A 24,270-nucleotide genomic window follows, 5' to 3' on the forward strand; every position below is an offset into this window, starting at 1 on the left:
CATCTGCTGCACCCCAAACATTGGGGAAGTGTGGGACTTTTTCCCCTCATTGTTTGGGGTCCTTCTCTGGAATCTCACACTACCATTCCAGTGACCTGCACTCACAGGTCATAATGCAGCTGCTGATATGCAGCTTTGTGAGCATGCATGTGTTTAGTAGCACTAATTGCATTCTGCAACATCTGTGTCCGTTATTTCCATATGAGGAAGACAGCATTAGCTCTCTCAACCATCTACCTCAGTCAGCTCCTCAAACACCTCGATTACTCTTACGTTGTGTAGGTCAGTCACATGTTTAATCCTTCTGTGTCCTTGTTGTGGCCCTCCTACACTTTTTTTTGGATTGTTTTCCACTTTCAGTTCTTCACTACCCCCTACATATGGATAAATGATGCATTGGAGATGGCAAAACATACTCTCTCTTTTGTCAGTTCTATTCTTTTTTTGCCACTTCAAATTGTTTCAGAAAATCTAATGTATATTTTCTTGCTATTTAAGATTTTTTTGTTTGTAGATTTATTTGCTCTGTATCATGCAAATTCTTTCTTCCCTAGGTTAGTCTTGGATCGTAAACATTACTGATCCCCTTAAAGGGAGAGAAAAGGCCAAGTTAAGGATCCATGAGATTACTGGCCAAGTTCTCTGGATGGTATGGATACTTCCATGCACTGCCTCCATGCAGTGTGTGTACCATCATCAAAGAATGAAAGATGTGTTACTGCATATCCTGCAAGTTAGAGGTGTGCAATCCATATGCAGGATTACAATGAGTATGTTTAATAGTCCTAGTACAGCCATGGAAAAGGGATCACTCCAACCCACCCGAACATGTGCAGTCTACTGTTAGTGTCACAGTAAGCACAAACTCATGATCTGAAAGTCATGCTACTATGTGCCCATATGCAAGCAGAATAAGCAGTCTTTGTACCTTGTATTAATCTGACAATATTATTTCCTTGCAGTCGTGGAAATGCATCTTCTTTACATCACAGTAGTAGTGTCTGCTACTATAACTACACCCAAAAGCATGTGATTCTGAACATTGCCATGGTGATGTCGTATGCAACCAGAACAAAGTAGTTCATATCCCACTGTGTATTGCTCATCTACTTGATGCACTACACTTGGAAGTATACACAAAGTTGGAAATGGGTGAAGCATGGACCAACAGCATGTCAGAAAAGTCTGTGCTGCTGCACACTGTCCTGATGAAATGCTACTGAGGAACTATTCATGCATGGATTTTCCATCAGGCATATTTAGAAATTGCACTATCCATGAATACATGGGCCTGACAGTATTACTGGTCGCTTAAAAATGCTGAATGGGTCATAAACCCTGACACACCAGCAGGTCTGTACGGTCAATATGCCTTGACAGTTCTGTCCCCATAGTAACTTGACTCCATGGCCATGTTTCCATTGCTAGGGAGTTTTGTGTGAGATAGGGTTCATGGTCTGTGTCTTTCACAACTGTTACTCCCACTTTCCCTGTTAACCCTGTTACCCTGTATATGGCATTTTGTATGCTGGTCATGTCTCATTCCCTTGCAGTGGGATTTATCTAGTCTGGGTGCTGCTGTACTCTTGTCCAGAGTTATGCCTGGTAACCTGTCTAGCCAGTACACTTGTGAAATGTACAAACTGGATACACTTCCTAAGTGTAGCTCCATCTTTTATGTGTGGTTCATATTCCCACATGGCCTAAACATAGCTCCATTTTTTTGTGTGTGCACAGTTGATATTACCACATGTCCTAAGCATAGCTCTGTCTTGTGTGTGTACACCGTTCATATTCCTACATGTCAATTGTAGCTGCACCTCTTGCATGTACATAGTTTGTACATTCTGTGACACCCCACCACTAGACTAGTAATCAAGAAGCCTCAATCCTCAGCACTGGCAACAGTGGGGGGATGTACACTGTGAGGATGACAAGGTACACGCACAGTATTTCCAGATGCGGTTCTCTGCATGAAGTGCAATTTCCCTTAAGAGCACGCAGAGACCACAGTCAGCCCAGGGCTAGTTTGTCCCTCTTTCTCCAGATCTCCCCAGTAAGACTCCCCACTGTCAAAGCTATAGAGTTGAGATCTCCACTGAGTGGCCAAGCCAAGATCTCCGGCACTCTTACTGTCCAACCAGAGCTTTGTGTCCCTACCCAAGTAGCTGACACACACTCTGAGGTTTGATTTACACACATGCACACATGCACCTGGGAAAGGCTGGCACTGGTTTACTAGCTATGCCCCCTTTTGCCCATACTATAAGGTAATTATCACTGCCACCAGCCAACTCATCAGATGCTTTAAGGCCCTTAAAGGGTGTCCAATCTTACTGTGTAATATTAATACAAATGGTAGTTTGATCAGGAGCAAGGCTATTAGGAGTGGCCTACAGTGTCACCAAATATGAAAGTAGTCTGAGAACTTAAATATCTCTAGACAGATCAGCCACGAATGAAAGGTTTAAATATATTTAGTAATAAATAGCAGAACAAGACAAAACAATCTATATTTACAGTAACGGAGTTCAAAATCACTGGAAATAAAACAACATTGCAGTACAATCTCAAAGAAAAACATGTAAACTAAGCTTTGCTATATTCCGGAGTATATCTAAGAGAATTATTACACCCTAGAAACTTATGGAGCAAGGAAGATGTGGTGAACAGATCTTCTAGTTGTCAGTTCAAAGACAGAATATAGAATGCTAATGTTCAAGTGTAGCTCCACCATGTGTACCCTTTGCTTGTACTCAGATGTGCACTCTGTACACCATGAATATTGAATTGTATGGCACTTGTACTCTGAGCACAACACGTCCATGTGTACATCTTCATGAGTACCTATGAACACCACTAGCACCTTCTCATCACTGAACTGGACAGCCCTCTGTCTTGTGAACCGGGCCCTTTTGCATGCTTGTGGTACATCATGGGTAAGCAGTCTGTGAATCCAGCTGCCTATGCTTTAACATTGCATTAGCAGGTACACAGCTCCAGGGTCTGGTAACCATTCCTGACTGGTAACTGTGTGGCATTTGCTTGTTTTTGTGTTTAGATGGGTTTTCTCAAAGAACCCTGCTTCTGTTCTAACTTTCAAAAAAAGAAACCTATCTGTTGAGCAAATAGTGTAAAACTGTTCATGTGTCAGACTTGAAATTGATATTTTGTGTGATTTCAAATGGACTAGGTTATTTATTTGGGTGATGGGTGTAGATGTGTACAGTTTTTTTATTTTTTATTTAGTGTAAAAGATGGCACATTTTCCCTGCTTGATGCTTACCATGTTGGACTGCTTGGTAGTTTAAGAGCACATTTCTCCCCGTGGTACTTTTGTTTGTGTATGTTCCTCCCTTTTGTTCTGAAAGCATATTCTGCATAGGGCTAAGCTAGCTGCTATTTTCTTTGCTGCACTTTAGAGCTTAGAGTTTAACGTTGTAGTCCTAGCACTTCACAGCAATCTTTTCATTTCTTTAACGTGCAAAAACAAAGTTTTAGGTGTGATTAGGATGTCTTGGTCAATCATTCATTTTCATGAGAAATTGATTGCAGCTACTTCCCTTCACATATGCACTTTTTATATGCCTTCCCATATCATTGGTGCTTTTCTCCCTTGTTTTTCTGTTCTACTTTTTAAATGGAACATCTCTTTAAAGGATAATTAGTGTATTATTAAGTAGTAATGCATATCGTACCTCTCAACCTCTTAGCACAAGAAATATGACAGCCTGACATAATGGGAGGACAAAGGCTCAGAAATATGAACACATTTTAAATGTTGCTCTTACATACTTAAGATTAACAGAATTTATCTTGGCATGCATTTTATGAAGGATGTAAAGTCTGAAACTCAAATGCATGTATGCCATTATTTAATAACTTTAATCCTTAGATCATCCCACTGATTTTGTCAAAAAATGCAAATTTGAGAGGTATACGACACGTGTTGCTCTATAAGCAGACAGTACTACAGGAATGTAGTTATACAACATCTATATTTTTGCATCAGGTCTTCTTTGCTTTACTACTTTATTATAATGAAATCATGGCTTTAAGACCACCTGCAAGAAACTGAAATAAAAATAAATGTCCTCACAAAGTGTATCTGTTGTGTAAAACCTTGAAAGGATATAATTTTAAATGGATACACCGAGCCACATTTTGTTTAATCTGTAAACTGCGTAAGTGAACTAGTCTCTCTGACCCTGTTTAGCTACGTCATAAGGGCAGAGTAAATGTAAAATAGACAATTTACTGTTGACAGCATTTTTGGGAATTAAGGAAAAAAACTGGTGAACCTACACAAAAGACCATGCCAACACTATACAGATAATGACTGGTGCCCAGGAATGAACTCCAGAGGCCAGAATGGTAGCTATTTGAAATGTTGGGACAATGCAGAGACTGAATGGCCAAAAGAACCAATTTGCATATATTAAGTCTTGGATGCCATTTCTCTGACTATTCTCTCTTCTCTGAGGTAAGTCTGGGGTGTGTGTGAGGTTGTGCAGGTTTGGCTCATCTCCCCCCAAATAGTTTAAAGGAGAAGAGTCATTGAGATTCGCTCTTCTGCTGTGTTTTTGGTCTCACCCTCTCTCTCTCTCTCTCTGCTTGACAGGACTTGACATTGAGTGCCAACATTTCATTAGTGAGCCTTCTGGAACTGTGAACTTGTCCTTCCAAATCTTTTAGTGGCCCAAGTTCTTCTTTAGAGTATGTTACTTAGACTATAGACTTCATGAGGTGATGTTACAGAATTACTGTTTGGACTAATGTTTTCTACAGATATGTAGTAACAGTTGGAACAGACTTCACAAGAAAATGGAAATCAAAGTCTAAACTGAGTTTAAAGTACTGAATATTGTAAGATAAACTGGAAATTTAATTTTTAGATAAGGGCAAGAGCAAATTACACAGAGAAAAGGAAATTGTGGGAACAGTAAAAGCAATACATGCAGAATAATGTTTTGGAGGAGGAGGGAGGTTTAAGGGAAGGCAAAAATTGAGCAATTTATGTAATGTTGGATTGATTATACAAAAGAATATGTGATGTATAATGTTTGTAACTGAGAGTATGTTAATATGGTTTTCTAAATGTATGCTTGCATATGTATTGAGTGATAATTCAATAAAGGTATTTTAGAAAAAAAAAAAAATAACAGTTGGAACAGACTGGCAAATGAAAGAAAATGGTCTAGTAGGGTTTGCATTAGAGCTTTTGGCTCTGACCAGTTCCGCCCTCTTACATGTGGAAGAGAACCTGTTTTTTTAACTTGCATTGCATTATGCTTTCTTGGTAACAAGGGGGCTGTGTTATGAGTTTCCACAGAAAATATGACCACCTGTAGATGACCATTTGTCCACATCTCAACTCTTCCTGCTGATCATCTTTGGGAAAGAATGATTGAGATGGCTTCATCAGAAACGGTCAGGGGAGGGGGTTCAAGAAATGGTACTGAAGTAGAATTTCACAGCAGAATAGAAAATATAATACTGATCTAAACACATTTGGGGGGAATGCAGTGTAGTCATTGCTTTCTGCTTCTGATATGGTCTACTGAGGGCAAGCTGGTTTAAATACTGTTACTTCACAGCCTACAGACACAAGGGTAACTTTGGGTTTAAATGAGCAGCATCTCAAATGGCTAAATGCTGCTCAACTTTGAAGAGGAGGAGGCATGGCCTAAAATCAGCTCCAACATTACACAGGGTGCGCTGTTAGGGGGATGGCAATAGGATTACTCCTATGAGGTATACAGCTAAATATTGAGTCAGCATTTGAGAGGAGTTACATAAAAGGCAACATATAAGGATGTGCTACTAATTACAAAAGTGATCATTCTTTTGGTGAGCCAGTTAAGCATCAGATCTGAAATACTGGTTTAAGACTTGCCAAAATTTCCTTGCTATGTTTTGTATTCCAGAAAATTTCTTGCCTGGCAGATGTGCATCTGTTTTTAATAACCACAATCTGTAGCTCCACTCTGTCAGTACCTTGATTAAAGTAAAATAATTTTTGTTCGCAGCTGCTCTTAGAGATGTCGCACTTGGACTGTTTACCTTCAGCTTTGCTTGTAGTTCAGAAATATATGCATTTGTGTAGACTTGTTACCCTGTATATTTAGAACTGTGGTATATACAAATCTGTTTTTAGATTTGTTTTAACCTTCAGCTGGCATGGGTGAAAAAACATTAAGGTAAGGAGTTCATGAAAAGGAAGCTTCCATAGGTTCATAGGTGTTTACTAGGCTAACGACCACAAAGGCCTTTTTAAGCCTAGCTATGCATTCCAAATCTCTGACAAGCTCTGATATCCTTGATAAGTGTAAGCATGGGCTTGGGAGATGAACCATTTACAGGTTACCTATTTGCATCAGAGACATAGATGCCAGACCAGGAATTAATTTCCGGTTTCCCCATCCAATTGTCCAAGTTGCACTTGACTTGGATTAAGGAGGAACTTTGCTTCACATGGATGGGAAACCTGTTCCATAGAAGGGTAATCTCCAGGATGCATACCTATCTCTCCAGCAGGTCCTATTTATATCACAGGTGAGGTTTAAGTCTTTAGAATGGGTAATTCTGGTGATTGTTTTGTGGATATGCAAGAGGTCCATCAGAGTGGGGTCTGTCAATGCCCTGTATGCCAGGCATAGATATCCCCTCAAAAGCCTGTAGGAGACAGAATACAGGGATAGGGCCTTGAGGTGGTCTGCAAAGGACCTATTACTTATGCCCTGTATTCTTTTAGTGAGGAACCTCTGTGGACGTTCCAGTTGTTGGATATGCCTGGCTAGGTACATACCACATGCTGATAGCTTCTCTTCAGCGTGGAGAGCTGCTCTGCTTGGATTTAAATGCGAGCGGGAACTGTTTGGATGGCTTCTCTTTAGCATGCCATGGAAAACTACTCTGCTTGGATTTATTTATTCTGCTGCTTAGCGTGGAGATTTATTTATTCTGTCACGAGCAGATTATGCTGGCTGGAACTGGAGGTAAGGTGTGTGTGTGTCTGTGTGTATGTATGTATAGAGTCTAGGGCAAAAAAAGATTGTAAGGGTTATTTATTGCCTTATGTGCATGCGAGAGCCGAGAGAAACGGCACGGCAGTCTGCAAACATGTATGTAATGTATTGCTTTTCTGTTAAGCTTCTAATTCTGCAGAGTTTTAGAAAGTGTATTGGTTATTTGTGTTTTTTTTTCTGTTTAAGGCAAGCTGAAATGCGAAACAGGCCAACATGGCAGTTATGTGCGGGAATGGCAGAGTGCAGAAGTGTTTATTTTAATTTGGGTCAATACAAGGTATTACAAAAAAATGCAAATGAGAGAAAGACCTTTGGTTGCTTAACTTGCTTTATTGTTTTGTACTTGCTACGTGATTTTTTTTAAAGTCATGCAACCTGATTATAGAACGACTGCAAATGGGGCTAACTGAAAGCCGGGTCACAGGATGTCAGTACAGTCATTATGTTTGGTTTCCTGTTAGCTTATTTGAATTTGTACTCTTGTTCTTTAGACTTCAAGTTTCAAAAGCAAAAAAGAGAAAATGCAATGCTAGTTACGCTAGTGGGTGTGCGGGTGGAGTTTAAGAAAAGACGCAGGCACACAGTCACACACACTGTCTGGTGGTGCAGCAGCAGAAAGCGTATTTTTTTTTTTCTGGTTAAGGAAGAGCTCTGTGTGAGAATGGCAGTCTGCAGAAGTGTATTGCTTTTACATTCTGTTAAGCTTCAGTTCTAATTGAGAAACTGCAGTCTGCAGAAGTGTATTGCTTTTTCTGTTCAGCTTCTGATTTTTTGTGTGGTATTGCTTACTGCAGGAGTCAATTGCTTTGTGTGTGGTATTGCTTACTACAAAAGTCAATTGCTTTGTGGTATTATTGCTTACTGCAGATAAGACTTGTGGTCTGTTCCTCTTAAAATTTGTGGTTTCTGGCAAATCAGTGAGAACTTAGTTCACTAAATAATGACCATTTAAGTTTGTCATCCTATCTTTCAGGAAGTGCATGGTAACACAAAACATTTTATTCTAGCAGCTTTTCTAAGATTATACAAGCAATGTTTAAAAAGTGTCGCTGATTTTGGGCCGTTGCCCCCCCCCATAAATTTTGGCTTTTTCCAGATGTCTCGTGCTGCATAGTTTTTCAGGGGGATAGAACTTTAGTGCTGCTTATGTGAAGTCTGCTTGTGTTAGTAGCACAACAGGTAGAATACTTGCTTTTAATGCAGAAAGTGGTGGCTTCTACTCCCACATTATGTAGCTAGATTGCTGATACTGCACTGTGTACTTTTGGGGTGTGGATGCTGTAGTCCTAAGAATGTCCTCTTTGGCGGAGTATGGAGATACCTAGTAACTATGAACCTGTTATCAGTTTGCCATCCATTCCCTATTACAATATTAATAGCTTACCATTTTTTAATGCAATATAGGCAATTTATTCCTCAAGGGCAACAGGCACTTTAGTTTTTAGTTGAAGCAATGAAATATAAAGTTTTTGCTAGCAACAAGCTCTTCGTTACTTACACATCTCTTTAATGTGAATTATTTAGATGACTTTTCCTTATGCAGAGATTGTGCATATTTATGGATACTGGTGGATTGTAGAAGTTTGACTAAGGCTGTTATGATGGAAATGTTCTGAACTGGGGTGTTAGGCAGTTTCGTCATTACTGGTTTGTGCATTTTGTTTCACTGCTTACTGGGAAAATGTTCAACACAAATTTAAAATGCGCTCTAACAAGTGTGCTGTATTATACTAGGAATATAGCTTTTAAGAATACAAGGAATATAATTTAATACAATCGGGAAGGTGCATCGAAAAACACATGTATGACAGCCCAAAGGTAATCTTTCTCCACCACTGGCCAGATGCATTTTCTTTGGATGTGGTGTGGGTTTCAATGCTGTTTCAATGAATGTGACTTTCAAGGGCAAAGAAGTTTTAATGCCAAGTCTATTTTCATGGTGAGACAGTATTGCTTTGATGTTCATCGCGTTACACTGCTGCAGTCATTACACTTGGGGTTATCCTGCAGTCAGGTGGTCCCGCAGTCGGCCAGAGTTCCAAAGTCTTGGTCCGGCGTCGATTGCTGTCGCCTCCTCTCTGACGTCAGTGCGACAGGGGTATATAAGATGCAGCCGATGCCATTTTCTTCAGTCTTTCTTGCCGCGCGGTGCCCAAAGCAGAAGCAGTTCACAAGTGCCGGTCGGCAGACTCCTGAGATTTTCATTCCGAGCCCAGAACCGAAGTCTTCTAAAAAAAGCTAAGTACCCCGTTGCGGAAACTTTTTCTTGCCTCAGACTGATGTCAGTAAAAGTTAATAACTGTATTTCTTGTGGGAAGCAAATACCTCATAAGGATTTCCACTCCTATTGTATTCCATGCCTAGGCTTTGACCACAACGTCACTGGTTGTCGGTTTTGTGCTAGGTTTAACAAGTGCACTATTAAACGTCTGTTTGATTTTGCCCAACATTATTTTGGTAGAAAATTCAATTACACCATGCCGTCGGAAATCCCGACGACCGCAATGCATAAAAAGTGCAAGGACAGGCATCCGAGGCCCAAAACTGACTAGGCCTCTTCTAGGTCGGTCGCCGGTTTTCAGCGAGGTGCCTACACAGCCCCTGACTACCGCTTCCACAGACCGCATCAGACTCCCACGTGGAGCTGGCTGGGCCTTCGGCTGCACTAGGTCTTCAGCTTTCCGATCCTAAACCTACAGAGGGAATCAAAGTAGCTGAGCAATCCACAGTTACAGAGGGTGTTTTCAGACCTACCCAGTTAACCATTAAACCCTCCAAGTCTAAGCCCCCCTTAAAAGCAAAGAAAGAGACACAACTCTCTCCGGGACAGGCTTCCATGCCTAAGAAACAAATGCTAAAAATGGCCGAGGACCTAATCACCCTGATCAGGGGGTCCCATCCCCCTCCTGATAAAAGGCCCAGACAGGATGCAGACTATGAATCTTCTGACCAGGTGTCCATTTCCTCAGATTCTTCCTCTGAATTGATTCCTCAGCATCAGAATCGTCATAAGGGGGTAAAGAATACCCTAGGTCCATCAGCCTCTCCACCTGAGGATTACTCCTTTGGGGAGACCTTACATACCATGAGGGAGCATTTCCATTGGGAAGGTCAGGATTACTCAGAATTCAAGAAAAGGCTCAGAGTCTTCCTCTTATTGCCTCAACACAGACCTCTTGCTGTCCCCCCAGTTTTAGATATTGTGGATGATGTGTACACTGAATCCAGTTTGAACCCTGACTCCTTAGCCCCAGACCCAGTTAAACCTGATAGAGTCCCTGACTCTCACAAATATCTGTACAAAAGCCCTGCTGCTGACCCTGAAACTATTTCTCAGGGACCCAAAGGGATTAAGGCCTCTTCAGCAAAAAACCCAGTTCCCTCTGACAGAGATTCCAGAGCTTTAGACAGACTGAGAAAGAAGGTATATACGTCTGCAACTTTAGCAATGAGAGCCTTGAATTGCCAGTTTCACATGCTAAAATATCAGCAATTTTTGATGTCTCAGTTGAAACAAAAGATGCTTCCAGATTAAGATCCTCCTAACTTAAAAGAAATGCAGGATTTATTGCATGCTGCTGAACAATGTAGGTTTGACTCCTTAGAGGCCTCCTGTAGAGCAGCAGTTACAGGCTCTGTCATTAGAAGACATGCTTAGTTAAAAGAACATACATTACCAGATCATGTTAAGGTCAAATTATTGGATGCACCATTGCAGCAGGATGTGCTGTCTGGAGTTAAGGCAGAGGAGGTATTAAAGATGGAGGATAAGGCAAAATCTATGCAAACGGTGAAAGATTTCTTACAGGTACAGCCTCCTCGTTTTAGCAGAAATTGGCCAACAAAGAATTGGTCCTTTCCAGTCGCAGACAAACCTCAAAGGGGCAGATACAGATGTCCATGAGGTAGAGGTTAGACAAGGCCTTTACAGGCCTCGACAATGGGGCACACCAGGCCAGAAATAAGGAGAAGACAGGCCTCAACCTTATAAAAAAAAAACAGACTCTGACTTTCCACTACAGCTGCCAAGCAGTTCTCTCTTGGCAGCCCCCTTAGGAGGAAAACTGGCACTTTTTTATCACAACTGGCATTGCATCACCAAAGACAAATGGGTTTTCAACATTGTATCTCAAGGTTACAGGTTCCATTTTCACACCCTACCAAGGCTAAAAGGAATGCCAAATCTGCCACCAAATCAATGGGCAGAGGCTCAAAAACAAATTACAGCATTCATGGACATGAGAGCTATTCAGAAGGTACCACCACAGGAACAAGGACAAGGATTTTATTCACGACTCTTTCTGGTTCCTAGAAAGGACAAAGCCTGGAGACCCATTCTGGACCTTTCTACACTAAACACTTACCTGGATGTACCGAAATTCAAGATGTTGACACTACAGCAGCTTCTTCCCATGCTGGGCAAGAAAGCTTGGCTCGTGACGTTGGACCTCAGAGGCATACCTGCATGTCCCTATCGGAAAAAACTGCAGAAGATACCTCAGATTTCTAGCTGGTTCAACGCACTATCAATTCTCTGCACTGCCCTTTGGCGTATCTACTGTGCCCAGGGTCTTCACAAAGTGCCTGGCACCAATTATTTTCCTGGAACGCTAATTCCACCTAAAACGCGGCTTCTCAGCACTTCTGTGGATCCCTAGTGATATCTGCATTGCTTACTGTACTTATTTCCTTGCTTCACTTGAAAGAAAGTTACTGTTTGTCGTTTTTGCATTTAAGTTACCTGTAACACATTGCACTTGTTACCTGGCACTTGCTCACTAAAGCAATTATAAGTCAGCACTAAAAATTAAAAGCACTACACCCTCGCTCCCCATTGGCCCTTGTTTTCAATTATAAAGGAATTCCCAATATTATTCTAGCATGTCCAAAGGTCAGTTGTCAATCTCCTCTCCGGTCCAGCTGGTGAATATGGGAATCTTGAGGCAATGTTACAACTGCCTCATGTACACAGACAGCCCTCTCCTCCTCCCAACAAATTCCAACACATGTGAGAGATGCAACCATATAGCCAAACTGGAGGCTAAGCTCTCTCAACTCAGTACTGGCATAACCAGTCAGGAGGAGAAGGAAACCACACTCACTACTATTCCAGTCTCACATAGACCTACCACAACAGCAAACCAAACACATAATCACACAAAAACATACTCTGAGGCTCTAAATAAAGATCTGCCTAAGCAGCAGAGACCTCCAAAGCAGACACCCAAGCAACCGCTACCCCAAAACAAAACACATGCAACACATATCTCACAAAGCCAGTGTGCCGAACAGTCACAGCCCTTAAGGCTAAACAACACACCTGATACACTTGTAATAGGTGACTCTATCGTCAGGCACACTGACGTCCCGCTCACCAGGCTGAACAAGGAGAAGGTCACGGTGAGCAGCCTGTCTGGCGCTAGGATCCGCCACATAACACAAGCACTCAGGTCACTCCAAGGCAAGTACAAATATGACTCAGTCATTGTCCATGCTGGTGTGAATGACCTGAGATGTACCTCCCTGGACTACATGAAAAGAGACCTAGAGGAGCTCTCTGAGCATGTAGCCCAGGCTGGTATGACCCTGACCTTGAGTAGCATCTTACCATCACCAAGAATGATGCCAGAATATGAAGACAAGATGATCAATTTCAACAATTGGCTTAAGTATTGGTGTCATTCAAAGGGGATCCAATGCCTGTCAGCTTGGGATGATATGCACGACAAGCCACGATGCTTTGCTAGGGACGGCTTGCACCTGTCACCCCTGGGCTTTCGGATATTGGCAAAGGCTCTTGCTACCCCCATAGTGCCTTTTTTAGGCAAGGCTCAAAAGACAAACCCACCTCCATAGGTATCACAAGGGATAAGAAACTAAGAGTAATGCTACTCAACGCTAGAAGTCTAAACCTCAAGATGCACGCACTCGAAACTCTCCTTAGCATGGAGAACATCGCTATCTGTGCAGTAACAGAAACCTGGTTCAGAACTCCCGAGAGCACCCCAGCACTACCAGGTTATACCTCATACCATGCTTTTCGGCCCCAAAACTTGGACCGAACCACAAAAGGAAGGGGGAGTATCGATATTCATCAAAGATACCCACACCTCCAGGTTGGTGGCAAAGCACAAAGCATCAGAGACTATCCATGTGCAACTAACAGTGGGTAAAACTGCCTTCCAGTTTATAGCCTGCTACAGACCACCCTCCCAAACCCAGGAACTCCACTCGGCCTTCCTGAGAACACTGGAAAATATGAAGGTCTCTCCGAACACCATTATATTGGGTGACTTCAACTACCCAAACATAGATTGGGAGCATTACTCTAGCTCCAACACCCTTGCCCAAAGGTTCCTAGAATTCATAAACTCAAATGCTATGGAACAACTTGTTACCACTCCCACAAGAGGGGAAAACATACTGGACCTGATCATCACCAACATGGGGACTCTATGCTCCAGATCAGAAGTGTATCCCTCACTGGTAAGATCAGACCATAAACTGATCTCACTGGATATTCAGATCCCGACCCCACCCCCTGCCCAGAAAATCAGTGAAAAACTTCTCTAAAGCAAATTTCACACACCTCAAAACCGAGGTGGAATCTTTCAAAGCCCCCGGGCCTGTGGAAAATACGGCCCAGACCGCAGAATCCTTTATAAATGCATTCTATGAACACCTTCAGGAATGCATGGATCATGCAATCCCAAATAAAACCAAGACCCAATCCTCCAAAGGCAGACGACCTGTCTGGTGGACCCCAGCCATAAACAAACTATACAATAGAGGGAGGAAGCTACTACATGATAGAGCAAAATCCCTAAAAGGGAAGGCATCTCTGATCAGTATTAGCAAAAAACTAAGGGCACTCATAAAATCGTCAAAGGCCAGCTTGGAGAGAAAAATTGCCCAGGACACTAAGGATAATCACAAGGCTTTCTTTAGTTATGTTAGGAACCTGGGTGGGAATTCCCAGATATGCTCAGAATTAGTCCAAAATGACAAAAAATACACTGATCCCACAGACATTGCCAACATCCTAGCTGACAGGTTCAGTGCAAACTCCCTCCCCACCCCTCCCCACCAAAAGGGCAAATATCTATCCCAGCAGAGTGCTGCCCCCCTGACATCTCAGATGCTCAGGTGGGAGCCACCCTCTCCAAAGCAAAAAACACAGAATCAATGGGACCAGACGGTGTCCCAGGCTGCGTCCTACATGAACTCCAAGAAGAGCTAAACCCAAACATAAAACTACTGTTCAATCTCAGCCTTACTACAGGATATGTACCCAAAGAGTGGCGTACAGCAACAGTGGTCCCTCTCCACAAAGGTGGTGCCTCAACGGACCCTGGAAACTATCGCCCCATAAGCCTGACTAGCTTGGTCTGCAAAGCTATGGAAAGGATCATCATGGACCTCATAAATAAAGATATTGGGGACCTACAGACACTGGATCCTACCCAGTTTGGCTTTGTTAAGGGCAGATCCTGCCTCTTAAACCTGGTTGACTTCTTTGAAACAGTCACCAAGGCCATTGACGAAGGGAAAGGTGGTCCACACAGCCTATCTGGACCTCGCAAAAGCCTTCGATACAATACCCCACTCGGGCATTATAGATAAGGTCACCAGCTTAAATATAAACCCCTATGTCACTAGATGGGTTGCAAACTGGCTCAAGGACAAAACCCACATGGTTAGAATTGCTGGAGCCATGTCGGACTCCAAACCAGTTACAAGTGGCGTCCCACAAGGCTCAGTCCTGGGACCTCCCTTGTTTGGTATATATTTCTCAGAGGTACGGGCCAACACGGAAGGACTGTGGCTGACCAAGTTCGCAGATGACTGGAAACTGGCCGCCATAATCGACTCTACAGCCGACACAAGCATCCTCCAAAAGGGCCTCACAGAAACAGACAACTGGTGCCAGAGCCATGGCCTCAAGCTAAACGCCAAAAAGTGTATAGTCATCCCCTTTGGCAAAAGCAAAGTGCCCACAAATTACCACATAGGTGGTAATCCATTAAGTACAGAAGAAGTAATTAGGGACCTGAGGACTCAAATTGATAGCAATCTCTCATTTGACAACCACGTGGCCAAAGTGGTTAGAAAAACATTTTATATAGCCCACCTAATCTTGAAGGGATTCACATCTAGATTAGGGGAGGTCATCGTGCCTCTTTACTCATCCCTCATCAGGCCCATAATAGAGTACAATGCCCCTTTTGGGATGTACCTTACCAAACACCTGCAGCAACTGGAAAGACCCCAAAAGTACCTCACCAAGAGGATCAAAGGGCTCAAACAGATGCCCATATGCTGCCCAGTTAAAGAAACTCCAGCTCTACTCAGTGGCATACCGCCTGCTCAGAGGTGACCTGTGCCTGACTTATAAGGCCATGTCCAACCCGGAATTAAGGGACATGCTGCACCTCAGAAAATCTAAATCCCATCGAGCTACACGCTCGAGAGACTTGAACCTCAGCAGTGAAATAAATAGGACATGCTGGAGGGACAGATTCATAACCCAGAGGCTCCCTTCACTCTGGAATAAAATCCCAGTCCAGGTTAGGCAGAGTCCCTCACTGACTCTCTTCAAGAGGAATTTTGATGAGTGGATGGGAGATCGTAGGTTTACCCCGGGTATCACTTCTGTGTCACTGTTAGACAGAGGCACAGTATACTAACCTTGAAAAAGGGCATAGCAAAATTAATTTAAAATGGGTGGCGAAAGCCAAACACACTCTGGCTAGGCTTATAAATGCCCTAGGGCAGATAGCCTAGTATGAACCTATGAATTGCATTTTGCAGGCAAAAAGGAATTAAAATTTATCCATACCTGGACGACTGCCTGATTCAAGCAGAGAGCAAGGACATTCTACTAAAGCATCTGGCATACGTAAAAAAGTTAAGTTGACTGGGGGTACACAGTAAACGAAAAGAAATCAAAACTAGTGCCCTCACAACAGATAATATTCCTGGGTGCCAGCTTGAACACAACGGCCCAGATGGCTTATCTCATGCCAGACAAGCAAGGACAACTGACTCAATATTTTCAATTAATGGCAACAAAGACCCAACTCCCTGCAAGAAAAATTCTGTAGGCATTTGGCTACATGGCATCTTGCATACTAATTCCATATGCCAGACTGCACATGAGGAAACTACAATGGTACCTAACGAGCGTATGGTCTCAACACTGTCACTGTTTGGAAACAGTTATACCACTAATTCCTTGCCTACAACAGGAGTTTCGATGGTGGGCACAAGCTTGTCACCTCAACAAGGGATAACCTTTCACTTAACCCACAGCCAGGCAAACACTGACAACAGATGCATCGAATTACGCCTGGGGACCACACATGGCAGGAAAATGTATCCAGGGTGAGTGGCCCACAGAGCAAAGACATCTCCACATCAATCAAAAAGAGATGCTAGCTGTACAAAATGCTGCTATAGCTTTCAAGGACCTATTACATCCAGGACAATTACTACTAAAGACAGACAACACCACAGTTATGTGGTACATAAACAAGCAAGGGGGCACGCACCCCTAGCCCCTCTGCAGACAAGCCATGACATTGTGGAACACCGCTCTAAACTACCAAGTTCATCTGCAAGCACAATTCCTGCCAGGAGAGAAAAACACATTGGCAGATGACCAAAGCAGAAACATTATGGACCCACACGAATGGGAACTGAAGCCACAAATATTCAGAATGATAACACAAAAATGGTGGAGCCAGGACATAGATCTGTTTGCCTCCCCAAAGAACTGCCAATTACAGAAATTCTGCACAGGGAGCTACCATCCACAAGCATGGAAAGTGGATGCCCTCTCATTCAGCTGGAAAAAACTACAAGTATACGCTTTCCTTCCTTTACCTCTCCTCCCAAAGGTACTCATAAAAGCCAGGCAGGAAGAGCCAAAAATTATACTGATTGCACCAGACTGGCCACGCCAGCACTGGTACCCAATCTTAAAGAACTTGGCACAAGGCTACAATTCTTACCACACTTTTTGGCCACAAAACCAAGACCGAAACACTAAAGGTGGAGGAGTGTCCATATTCACCAAGGATATTCACACCTCCAGGCTAGTTGCCCAACACAATGCATCTGAAATTCTCCAGGTGCAGCTAACACTAGGTAAGACTGCGATCCAAATTGTAGCTTGCTACATGTCCCCTACCATACCCCAAGATTCTCACTACACCTTCCTAAACATACTGGAAAATATTAAGATACAACCAAACACCCTAATACTAGGTGATTTCAACTACCCTGCCATTAATTGGGAAAACTACTCGGGTACCAACTCCTTTTCCCAACGGTTCCTGGAACTCATAAATTCCAATGCCCTGGATCAACTAATCCATTGTCCGACCAGGGGCTCCAATATCCTAGACCTGGTCATTACCAACATGGGAGATAGATGCTCCACACCAGTGGTCACCCCCTCATTGGTCAGGTCTGACCATAAGCAAATCACCCTTGACATCCCCATCCCATCCCACCCCCCACCCCCAGTAAGGAAACCTCCTTAAAAAAACTTCTCCAAAGCCAACTTCATGCTACTGAAGTCAGATGTGACAAACTTCACAACACCCACGCAGACTGGATATGGAAGTTCGACTGCAGAATCCTACACTAAGGCACTGTACGAGCACATCCACTCGTGCATGAATCGTGCCATCCCAAATAGAACCAAGATGCTCTTCTCCAAAAAAAGGAAGCCAATCTGGTGGTCCCCTGCTATAAACAACAGAAGGAAGAAACTGTTGCAGAAAAGTGGAAAATCCCAGGATGCAAAAAACTCCCTCACCAGCCTCAGTAAGAAGCTGAGATCCCTCATAAAATCCTCAAAAGCTAGTTACGAAAATAAAATTGCCAAAGATTCCAAAGACAACCACAAGGCATTCTATAGTTATGTCAAGAATCTAAATGGCAATGCTCAGATCTGCTTTGAACTACAATAGAATGGCGTTAAATATACTGATCCCAAGGATATTGCCAATATCCTGGCAGATCGATTTAGTGCCAACTTCACTCCCCTCTCACCCCCTAAAGGGCCCATCTCAATACCAAAAGATTGCCAAATTCTGATAATCACAGCCACACAGGTAGAAACAGCACTCTCCAAAGCTAAAAATACAGCATCCATGGGACCAGATGACATCCCAGGCTGTGTACTACATGAACTACAAAATGAACTGGCACCCCACCTAAGTGTCATGTTTAATCATAGCCTCACCTCAGGCTTCGTGCCCACTGAGTGGTGCACAGCTACAGTTATCCCACTCCACAAGGGAGGATCCACCTTGGATCCCGGGAACTACCGTCCCATCAGTCTGACAAGCCTGATCTGCAAGGGCATAGAACACATTATCATGTAACTTATAAACAAAGACATTGGCAACCTCCAGACACTGGACCCCACCCAGTTTGGGTTTGTGAAGGGACGATCTTGTCTCCTGAATCTGATCAACTTCTTCGAGTTGGTCTCCAGAGCTGTGGACGAGGGTAAGGAGGTCTACACAGCCTATCTGGACCTCACCAAGGCCTTCGACACCATCCCCCACTCTGGAATCATAGATAAACTTACTAAGCTGGGCATAAATCCCAATGTCACTCGATGGGTTGCCAACTGGCTTACTGACAGAACCCAGACTGTAAAAGTAGCAGACTCCAAATCCAGCTCCAGACAAGTGACAAGTGGAGTACCTCAGGGTTCAGTCCTGGGACCACTCTTGTTTGGCATCTACTTCTCTGAAGTACAGGCCAACACTAAGGGACTCTGGCTTCCAAAGTTTGCAGATGACTGCAAACTGGGAGCCATTATTGAATCCGCAAATGTGGATATTCTACAAAAGGGCCTTACAGAAACAGATGCCTGTTGCCAGAGCCATGGGCTCAAGCTTAATGCCAAGAAATGTATAGTCATCCCCTTTGGAAAAAAAAACTGTACCCATGAACTACCACATAGGTGGCAGGACACTAAACATCAAAAGTGTGATGAGAGACTTAGGGACACAAGTGGACAGTGGTCTCACTTTCGATAACCACATCGCCACAACAGTCAGGAAATCCTTCTACGTGGCACACCTCATCACTAAGGGCTTTTCATCCAGAAAAAAGGAGGTCATTGTCCCACTGTACTCATCCTTCATTAGACCCATTATAGAGTATAATGCCCCATTTGGTATGTACCTGACAAGACATCTGCAACAGCTGGAAAGGCCACAGAAATACCTCACTAAAAGAATCACAGGCCTAAAGCAGATGCCATATGCTGACCGTCTAAAAAAAAAAAAAAAAAAAAAAAACTACAGCTATACTCTGTGGCATAGCGTCTACTCAGAGGCAATCTCTGCTTAACATACAAGGCCATGTCAAACTCTGAGCTGTTGGACATGCTCCACTTAAAGAAATCCCAATCCCTCAGAGCCACATGCTCCAGGGATCTAAACCTTATCACAATGAACAAAACATGCTGAAGTGATAGGTTCCTGACCCAGAGACTCCCCATACTCTGGAATAGACTGCCCATACATGTCAAGCAGAGCACCTCATTGGCCGTCTTCAAAAGGAACCTTGATGATTGGATGGGGAGATAGGAAATTCACCCCGGGGATCATGTCTGTAGCCCTGCTAGACGGGGGCCCAGAGAAGTAAATATTGTGGGGAAAAAATTTCCAGGGAATTGTTATGGCTAGGCTTGCATAGGCCTTAGGGCTGATAGCCTTGTACCAACCTATGAATCTAAGAACCACCCTGGATTTTGCCTCAAATCCCAGAGTTGTTGACACAGCACAACAATCAGATACTTCACAGCCAGCTAAAGACCTTAAACCTAGCTGCATGGAAAATTCCCTAGTCAAGCAAGCAATGCCTCTCTCCAAAACTGTTATGGATGTCATTCTGGAGGCCAGAAGGCCTAGCACCAGGAAAGCATACTCGGATAAATGGAAGAGATTCTGTGCCTGGAACCAAGCGCACAGCCTTGACCCTCTTGTCCCAAGCGTTCCTCAGATACTGCAATACTTAACTGAGATGCTGGACAAGGGTCTCTCTCTTTCATCCATCAAGATCCACGCCTCAGCGCTATCTGCTCATTGCAACACGGATCCACCAATTTTTTCTAATCCTTTGCTCAAACAATACCTCAGAGGGGCTAAAAACATAAGACCACCCTGTAGAGCACCTACACCAACTTGGGACCTCAACTTTGTTTTGGAAAAATTTTGAGCCAGCTAACACAGCAGAAATAAACTACATCTCTTGGAAAACCGCTCTGCTACTGGCAATTACATCAGCATGAAGAGTTTCAGAATTACAGGCACTAATGGCAGTGGAACCTTTCTTCATCTTCCACCAGGACAGGATGCCTTTAAGAACTAACCCTACGTTTATACCAAAGGTGGTATCAAGTGTGGCTCTAAACCAAACTATTCACTTGCCAACTTTTTATCCAAAACCACAGAACAAAGGGGAGAAAAACTTCTACATTCTTTGGCCATCCACAGACAGTTGCGCTTCTACTTGGACAAAACCAAAGCTTTCAAAAATCTGAGCAATTATTGGCAGCATACGCTGCAGGAGCACAGGGAAAAGCCATTTCAAAGCAGACTATTTCAAAATGGATAGGACACTATACATTTCTGCTATACCCAGCCATGGGAAACGGGTACCTAGCAGCATTAGATCTCACTCCACCAGGGCAACAGCCACTTCAACTGCCTACCTCGGAGAAGTACCTACCAAGGATACAGCAACAAGGAGTTCTGTGCATACCTTCACCAAACATTACCATTTGCCTTTATAGTCCAAATCCAGAGCTGGCTTTGCCACTGCTGTACTGCAGGGCCTTATAGCCACCCCTAATGCCTTATAGATCCAGCCTCCCTACCTCAGCTTTGGGACTCCACCCAAGTGTAATGACTGCAGCAGTGTAACACGAACATAGTACAGTTTCGTACCTACCATAAATGTAGATGTTAGTGTTGACACTGCTGCAGTCTAGGTTACCCTCCCTCCTTCCCCTCTTACTTTCTGGTACTTACCTAGGGCATCTAACCCTTTTACCTATGGGGAATATTTACCGGTAGCTAAAAATGGTTGTTTGCTTTTCTTTTGTATTGTTTACTAGCAATTTGAATTGCCTACCTATTTGGGGGCACCTGACATCTGGGGCAAGAAAAACTAAAGAAAATGGTGTCAGCTGCATCTTATATACCCCTGTCGCCCTGACGTCAGGGAGGAGGCGACAGCAACCGACGCCGGACCAAGACTTTGGAACTCTGGCCAACTGCGGGACCGCCTGACGGCAGGATAACCCCAAGTGTAATGACTGCAGCAGTGTCAACACTTGAACATCTACATTTATGGTAGGTACAAAACTGTACTTTTATCAGATGTTTTAGTGTCTGTTCATTATTGTGCTGCAAAATGTAAAAATAAAATACAAATAATCATTGTAGAAGTAAAGCAGTATGCACACATTAGTGTTTATGGTGAATTGGGTGAAATAGCCAGATAATGGAACATAGGAATAGCTGCAGGGGAACTCTGGTGCCATATTTTGGTGGTCTGTTCTTCAGTTTGCATTTGAAAGTTGGTATACCACAATTCCATTGGAGTGGGTGGGGTTACGTAATTGTGTATGCAAATGAGACGTTAGCATACAGATTTGTACTTATTTTTCATGGGACTTGTCCAGATTTTTGATGTTTCCAGGTTGAGAGGTATGGTTCGGCATATACTTCTCAGAAGTACAGGCAAACACAAGAGGACTATGGCTAACCAAGTTCACCGATGACTGCAAACTGGGAGCCATAATTGACTCTCCAGCTGACACGGACATCCTCCAAAAGGGCCTTACTGAGACAGACACCTGGTGTCAAAGTCATGGCCTCAAGCTAAATGCCAACAAATGCATAGTCATCCCGTATGGGAAAAACAAAACACCCACAAATTACCACATAGGTGGCAGCCCCCCTTAATACAGAAGAGGTAATAAGAGATCCGGGGACCCAGGTAGATAGTAACTCTCCTTTGGCAGTCATATTGCCAAAGTAGTTAGGAAATCCTTCTATGTGGCCCATCTAATTACTTAAGGGTTCGCATCTAGAAATAGAGGTTATAGTGCCCCTCTACTCGTCACTCATCAGACCCATCATAGAGCACAATGCTCCATTTGGGATGTACCTCACAAGACACTTCCAACAGCTGGAGAGACCACAAAAGTACCTCACCAAGAGGATTACTGACCTCAAGCATATGTCCTATGCAACCCGACTGAAAATACTCCGGCTGTACTCAGTGGCATATCGCTTACTCAGAGGTGATCTCTGCCTGACTTACAAAGCCATGTCCAACTCAGAATTGATGGACATGCTCCACCTAAAGAAATTCAAGTCACTGCGAGCCAAGCGCTCTAGTGAGCTAAACCTCACCAGAGCAATAAATAGAACATGCTGGAGGGATAGATTCCTGTCACAGAGACTCCCCATGCTTTGGAACAAAATTCCAAACTACATTAGGCAGAGCCCCTCACTAACACGCTTCGAGAGACCTTGACGAGTGGATGGGTAACCGAAAATACACCCCTGGGATCACTTCATTGGCTCTGCTTGACAGAGGGTCAGTTAATTAATCAATGAGGTGGCGAAAGCCGGCACACTCTGGCTAAGCTTGTAAATGCCCTCAGGCAGATAGCCTAGTACCTACCTATGGAACCTATAGTTTATATGAGCAAGCTATAACCTTCGATTTTTAGAGTTTTCTGTATTTCTGCTGTATATATGCTACCATGCCAAAGATATAGTGCTAATGTTTTTGTTTCTCCCTTCCTTTTTGCAGGTTTTACCTGACCTCTTCCAGGCTGCTACTTTTCATACTCTTGTTTTCAGTTTGGTTTGGTCCTCTCCAGAAGGAACACACGACTGAAATAATTATCAACCATTTCAGCTGAAACAGGTAATTCAAAAAATGTTGCTTATATATTGCATTAGCAATCTGTGAACTTGAACGTTCTTCCTTTGTTCGAATTATTGCTGAATGCTTTCAGCAGTCTGTCTTGGGACAAGTATAGAAGTATCGACTGCTGCAGTAGGCTATCTATTGGAATCATCCTTAATTTAGATATGTGTAACTACTGTATTAAAATTAACATTAGGTATCTCATTTAGTTTATCTATTTGAAGCACTTAAAGATTAAGCATTTGCTGTGCTTTTCTCTGTTGCGCTAATTCACAAGTTTACCCATTTCATTCAAATGCATGAGTTTGGTTACTTAAATGAAAGTAACTTTATATTTATGAATTATGATGGCTCCCAAAATGCTCTTGGATTGTTACCATAGTCCTTCATATTGATGTCGGTGTTCTACAACCTGTGTTCTCACTTGATGCAAAACGGAATTCAGAGTGCCAGTAGAAATGATACAATGCACAGAATAAAGAATTTTCAAAATCCTGTAAGTCTGTGTTGCATGTAGAGCAGTGAATAGATCTGGGCTTTCAGTGGGTATTTCTTGTTGCTTCCACACCCAGAAATTTGTATTTAAAGTTTTGATATCAAAAACTGCCCATAGGTCTAAGCCTGTGTATTGCAATGGATTGGCATCCCATCCTGAATACTTCCTCTGCTTTATAACTTGTATGATGGGATGCACCCTGTTCCCTGCAGTGTGATGTATAGGAGGCAGTGATGGAGAATATAGTTGGATGTTATACTTTGTGTGTGCGGATTCACTTCATAATCTCGAAATACTGAAATCTCGAATTTCAGCATCTTGAGACCATGAAGCTGAAAATCCATAAAGTCGAAACCTCAGAAGCGTGGAATTTAAAATCTCAACTTCTATAGTAAACATACCACGCACACGGGTACAAACACCTCCTACACATGAACACAAACACCTACCCTACATGCAAGCAGGGGGGCAAGCTCCCCTGCACCCCCCATGTGGGGGGCAAGCCCCCCACAACCCCTACTTAAATATATTAATTCAGAGGTCGCACTACACAGACACACCACTACACAAGCTATATTCCACTTGCGCACACACATTACACTAACAAAACACACAGACGCACTACAGCGCCTATCCAAAACCCGTACAACACAAACACTGACCTACATCTCCAACCACCCATTCACACACCACAACACCAGAATCGCTAATTCAAAATCTCAGAAATTCGAGATTTTGAATTTCACACTTCTGGGGTTTCGGTAT

At 43.1% G+C, this 24,270-nt stretch overlaps 1 protein-coding gene across 1 annotated transcript in view; it reads left to right on the forward strand.

The window, feature by feature from the left end:
• Nucleotides 1-24,270, forward strand: part of ATP8B1 (ATPase phospholipid transporting 8B1) — a 1,573,644-nt gene that overhangs the window by 322,719 nt on the left and 1,226,655 nt on the right. Inside the window, exon 2 of the mRNA XM_044074782.1 lies at nucleotides 22,890-23,006. The gene's annotated coding sequence lies outside the window, so the exon portion shown is untranslated. The remainder of the gene's footprint in view (nucleotides 1-22,889; nucleotides 23,007-24,270) is intronic.

Source organism: Protopterus annectens, chromosome 1.part1, assembly GCF_019279795.1.
Source record: "Protopterus annectens isolate FY-2018-M chromosome 1.part1, PAN1.0, whole genome shotgun sequence".
Lineage (NCBI taxonomy): Eukaryota > Metazoa > Chordata > Ceratodontiformes > Protopteridae > Protopterus > Protopterus annectens.